The sequence below is a fragment of the Cynara cardunculus genome (genome assembly GCF_001531365.2).
Source record: "Cynara cardunculus var. scolymus isolate 2C chromosome LG 1, CcrdV1, whole genome shotgun sequence".
Lineage (NCBI taxonomy): Eukaryota > Viridiplantae > Streptophyta > Magnoliopsida > Asterales > Asteraceae > Cynara > Cynara cardunculus.
In genome coordinates this window covers 21,954,154-21,960,117 of record NC_037528.1, presented here as the reverse complement: position 1 = coordinate 21,960,117, position 5,964 = coordinate 21,954,154, and the positions used below count along the sequence as shown (strand labels likewise).

General features: G+C 30.2%; 1 long non-coding RNA gene across 5 annotated transcripts; it reads right to left on the bottom strand.

Moving 5' to 3' along the window:
- Positions 1-460: 460 nt before the first annotated feature.
- LOC112508882 lies at positions 461-3,327 on the bottom strand. 5 transcript variants are annotated; one of them, XR_003068812.1, is made up of 4 exons: positions 2,812-3,327; positions 2,203-2,407; positions 1,369-1,711; positions 461-733 (listed from the first exon to the last, which is right to left on the bottom strand). It is a non-coding gene; the product is annotated as an uncharacterized LOC112508882 (long non-coding RNA). The 5 variants fall into 5 exon arrangements; XR_003068809.1 differs by having other exon boundaries at positions 1,369-2,407; positions 2,812-3,049; positions 3,140-3,327; XR_003068810.1 differs by having other exon boundaries at positions 983-2,407.
- Positions 3,328-5,964: the final 2,637 nt, after the last annotated feature.

Sequence of the window (5,964 nt, the reverse complement as noted above, 5' to 3'; positions counted from 1 at the left end):
TTACTTCAATCATTTCACTTTCAGATTTATTCACTATAGTAGTTAAGTCCTCAACCTGTTTATTTAACCTAACTGTCTCTTCTGGATCAGCACAGGTTTTCATCAGTTCATCCAGCTTTTCTTGCAAAATTCTCTTCTCTTCTTTCTCTTTCTGAAGAATACCATTCAGATGATTTGACCATGATATATTCTTGTTAAAATCAGAATCGACTTTATCATACTTTTCTTTAAGCTCACGATATTCTTTAGTATAAAAAACTGCCATTTTAAAAAAAATTGATCAGTTAAGGATCTATGCAGTGAAATCAGATAAAAAAAATACGAACAGTTAAGCTCAAAAAGAAACCGAAAAACACAAACACTGAAAAACACACGCAAAAAAAAATATACAATGATCCAAACAAAAATCTAAACACAAACAATCTAAGAAACAAAAAAAAAATCCAAAAGAAATCCAAGTCCAAAAATATGAGTCTAAGTCCAAATCACACCGATCCAAGACAAGTCCCAAACAAGCTAATTCAAGGCAAACAATACAGATATGAAACTTTTAAAAACAATATTCTATCTGCTCTCTGAAGTGTATTCAAAAATCCACTTGAATTCGTCTTGGAAGGATCCACTTAGCACAGTTCTTAATTGGGCAACACCTTTGTATCAGTCACTTTTGATCTGAAAGACCTGTTCAGATGGCTTCTGGTCCAGTACTCAAATCCACACACAGACAGACCTGCTATTCAAACAACTGTGAATACAGTTTAAACCAAAACAATTAAAATTGAATTAAGTTGCTGTGTGTCACAAAGAACCTGTTAACTGTTAAACCTCAACAAACAGCTTCTATACAGCACACAAAATAGAATCTATGTAGAACAAACTCAAGAGCAACTTAACAGCAGCCAAAACAGTCCTAGAAAGATAAACTGTTTTAAAAAATATGGATGATGTTGCTGTTTTAAACTGTTTTAAGACTATCAAAAACCTGTCCCTGCTGCAGCCTTCTTCTTAAACAGGTTCTGTATAACAGTCAGTCAAATAAGCTCAAAACAGCTTCTCAAAACCTCGAAGAAACAGCAGTCTGTGCCTACGAGCTTCACACTTCCAGAATCTCAAAATCAAACAGCAATGGCTTCAAAACTACACTCTTTTCAGATTTTGAATTGCTGTAATTGAATTGCTATTACAGTCTTAATATAGGAAACAGCCTCACCGACAACCTGTTAAGACCTGTGAAGCTGTTAGACTTGCACACTCTGCTTCTGTTCTGTTTAAGAGTCGCTGCTGCAGTTTAGTTTTGTTGCTGCTGTTAGCAGAAAATGAAGCAGTTGCTGTATAGATGTGAAGCTTAAACTCAACTTAAAATAAAACCTGCTAAGACCTGTGCAATTTCCAAACAGCAACTGATCAAGTCTTAATACAAACTCACAACAAATATGAATCCCTTAGAACTGTTAAAGCAGACTCATTTATGCCATTTGCATCTTGAGTTGGTGCTGCTCAAGGATTTCTTAAAGCACCAGTCAACAAATCACAACTAAATGTCCACCCTTGAGCCCCTCATGTAGTCGCTTCAACAACACTTGCTGTACAAACTACTTTTGTTACTGTGAATCTACAAATAAGCAATTAAATTTCCTTCAATTTTTCAAATAACAAACATAGAACAATCCTGCTGTTTCTGTGAGCTGCTGTTATGCTTGCTGTTTCAAACCTGCATAAACAACATCACTGTTTCAAACACCATAAACAACATCACTGCTGTTATGCTTGCTGTTGCTGCTGCTTAGTTGCTGTCAAAACAGAAAATGAAGCTGTCAAAATGAAAGTTGCTGTCAAAATGAAGTTGCTGTCAAAATGAAGTTGCTGTCAAAATGAATTTGCTGTCAAAATGAAGTTGTTGTCAAAATGAATTTGCTGTCAAAATATAGTTGMTGTCAAAATGAATTTGCTGTCAAAATATAGTTGYTGTCAAAATGAATTTGCTGTCAAAATATAGTTGWTGTCAAAATGAATTTGYTGTCAAAATATAGTTGCTGTCAAAATGAATTTGCTGTCAAAATATAGTTGCTGTCAAAATGAATTTGCTGCCAAAATATAGTTGCTGTCAAAATGAATTTGCTGTCAAAATGAAGTTGCTGTCAAAACCCATCACAGCACAGCTGCTATTACAATTCGATTCACACCCAACAGCTTTTAAACAACCTGTTAGACTTGTTATCTGTACTAAATCGCCTTGCAATGCTGTCACAATGTTGTTGTTGCTGCTGCTGCAGTCTTCTCCACACCAACAGCTTCCAAACCAACAGTTTCCAAACCAACAGTTATAAACACAGATATAAACCTTTGCTGCTGATGTTCTGTTTGCTGTCTAAACAACCTGTTCACCTGCTATGTGTGCACAGAACCTCTGCAAACCAGATCCAAAATTCTGTTTTAGACTTGCTGTTTCAAATAAGAAACAGTCCTGAACACTGTTTCAAATACAACAACACAAACACTTTCTTCTCTACATCAACACAACACAACACAGCACACAAAGTTCCAAAATGAAGCAATTCCAATCCTGTTATTAAAAACAATCAAGAACAGAACACACTGCGTCAAATCTCTGTTGCTRTTTAAAACAGAAACCTGCACATAAAACTGTATCCTGCTGTTTATAAAGAACCTGTCAACATGATGACAACATGTATATAAACTATGTTGCTGCTGTTAAAAATTATGCTTGCTTAAACTCAAATCAACCTGCAGTTTGACCTATGGTGAACCAAAATGAACCTGCTGTGAACCTGTAAAGAAGCTGTTCCAAACCTGCTGTAGCTGCTTCAAATATTGCTTCTAATATTGCTCGTTTACTGCACGAATCACAAATCACAGCACAGCAGTTGCTGTTGCCGTTTCAAATCACGAAATCAAGTCAAAACAAAGCAGTTGTTGTTCTTGTGCTTCTGCTTCAAATAACAAGCGGTACTGCTGCTTCAACACAGCACAGCTCAAAACACTGTCATCAACAACTCCCAAACTAACGGTTTCAAAATAAAATTGGAATCTGGATAAGTGAAATCAAGCGGATTAGAGGTCCGCTCAATATTGAAAAATTAAGCCCTAGTCCGCTTAAATGAATATCAAGAAATCTTACCTGCTTACCGAATCAGAACTTTAATCCGGTCAAGTAGTGACCGGTGTAGATGAATACCGATCAAAGCGTGTCCGGTATAGATGAATATAGGATGAACACCGCTCAAAAAATTAAACCTTACCTGAAATTGATCGGTTTACCTCTCCGGTCAAGGAATCCGATCAAGTAGCGTGCGGTTTAACCTTTCTCCGCTCAATTACCGCTTGAATGGTGTGCGGTTTGTACTTAGTCGAATCTGTGAAGCTTGAATGGTGTGCAATGTATAGTCCAAAACGATGAAGATGGAGATTATGAGCGGATTCTTATCCGATCAATGTTATTGGGCCAAAATTTTTGAAGCCCAAAAAAAATCTAAGTTTTAAAACGATTGGGCTTTGGACGGTTTAACAAAAAATCAACCAAAAAAATTAAAAAAACAGATCAAAAATACTCAAAAACACAAAAACTAAAAGAAAATTAAGAAAAAATGGATCAAAACACTGGTTTTTAAAAAAAATATTAAGAACACGAAAAAAATTTAAAACCTAAAAACCGATTAAATCTTGATTTATTTTGATCAAATCATAAAAATTTGTGAACAATAAAGATTCACATCACAATTTCGAACATATTGATCATGTTTTTAACACCAAAACACAAGATTTTATGGAAAAATCGGATCAAAATCAACAAAAAATTCAAGAACACGAAAAAGCACGAAGAACTAAAAAAATCAGAAATTAAAATCACTTATCTTTCAAATTCTTCATCCGATTTCTTGCATTCCAGCTCTGATACCAATTGTGTGTCCACAATTACTGATCAATCTTCAATATCAAGCTCACATCAATGGCAGATTCATGGATTTAACAGTAAGAACACTATGAACACATATATGAATATTGAGAGAGAAAGTCAACCCTCTCAATTCAGTCAAACCTCTATTATTAATCTGAATATTACAATTAGCTCTCTTCCTACTAATTACAAAGATTAAACCATATTTATATGGTCAACCTAACTAACAAAGTCAAAGTCAAACTAGTCTAAGAAAGTCAAACACGCTGACTTTACAATTATAGACTAAAATTAATCTTTCAAGACGAATACAATTAATACTGATTTTTCAGTCCTAACAAAATTAACTATTCAAAAGTTATTATTTTTTGTGTAATTTCTTTAATTTAATTTTTATTATAATTTAATTTAGATTTAAGGGTTAAATGCATGAAATAACAACCTACTTTCATAAATTTTCTTATTATAGCATTCTACCTTTGTTTTTCTTTATTACAACAATGTATTTTCAAATTATTTTTTTATTAAGGCACGTACTTTAAAAATCTACCAATTATAGCAATGAGTAACATGTTACCCTTTAAACCGGTTAACCCTTTGATTTTTTTTGATTGTGTGGCTTTAATGAGGTGATGTAGATGACACAAAATTTTGATGACTTAACTAAAATAAAAATAAAAACCTATTTCAAATTATTATTATTGATTTTTATTTTTCATTGCTATGATTTAAAAAAAAAACATTTAATTTTTTTTTGACTTTTTCTTAATAAGTTGCATGCAAATTAAATAGTCTAGAGTAAAATATTCTTAAATAAATATGATACATTATTTTCGAGATATATTTTGTTTGTAAAAAAAAATAGCACTTCTTATTTTATGTTGTTTAAAAAAATACATATATTTTAAAGTTCTCTCTAAAATGTTAACGAAATAAATTGTGATATACAATTTTTTAATATTATTATGTTAATAAATAATTGAAAAAATATAATTAATTTAATATATTTATACATCAAGTAAAAGTTTTTGAACAAATATAATATATTCTTTAAAAGATAATATATTTTTGGTAAAAAAATAAACAATTCTTATATTCTTTTTTCAAAAAAACATATTTTTTTCAAAAATATCAGAGAGATAAGTTGTCTTCTGCTAGTTTTATTAATATTGGTATATTAATGAATAATTTAGAATTTTTTTTAATTCATTTAATATATTTATTAAATAACATGTAAAATATCTAAATATTGAAATTAAAAGTACATTGTTAATTAAGAATTAGTAGATGTTATAATAAAATAATCTTGAAAGTATAATGTTGTAATAAGAAAGTCACATCACTATAGTATATGTGGACAACCTACGTGGACAATGAGGTGACATGGAAACCTGGTATAATGGGTAAATTTAAATAAAAAAGGCTACCTAATGCTATAATGGGTAAATTTTTCAAAGTACAATGTCCTAATAAAAAATAGTTTGAAAGTACATTGCTATAATAATAAAAACTTAAAGTACAATGCTATGATAAAAAAATTTATGAAAGTAGATTGCTATTTTGTTCATTTTGCCTTAAATTTAATAATAAAGTAATTTTTTTAATAATATAATTTTTATAAGAATAATAATTAAGTATTCTATTAGAACTCAATGATTATTATGATTATATTTTAATTTTTTATATTTAAAATATCATGTATTTGATTATGTTTATCTGCAGTTAGTTACATAAATTCATAAATAGAGCTTTAATAAGTTGTACTTACGTACAATATACTTGTGATATTGAATTTTAAGTAATATGCATCAATAAACAGTACTTCATACATAAAAGATGGTTTTTAAGAATTATTGTCCAATGCTTTATAATATAGTATAAATTAATTAAAACACAAACATTACATTATATGTACGAGAAAAAAAATTCAACAACTTTTAACGAATAAATATGTAATTTTATTTGTGTTGTTTTATTAATTGTGCGTGTTAGATTATATTATATGTAATTTTACATATTAAATTATACATAATCTTATTAATATTATT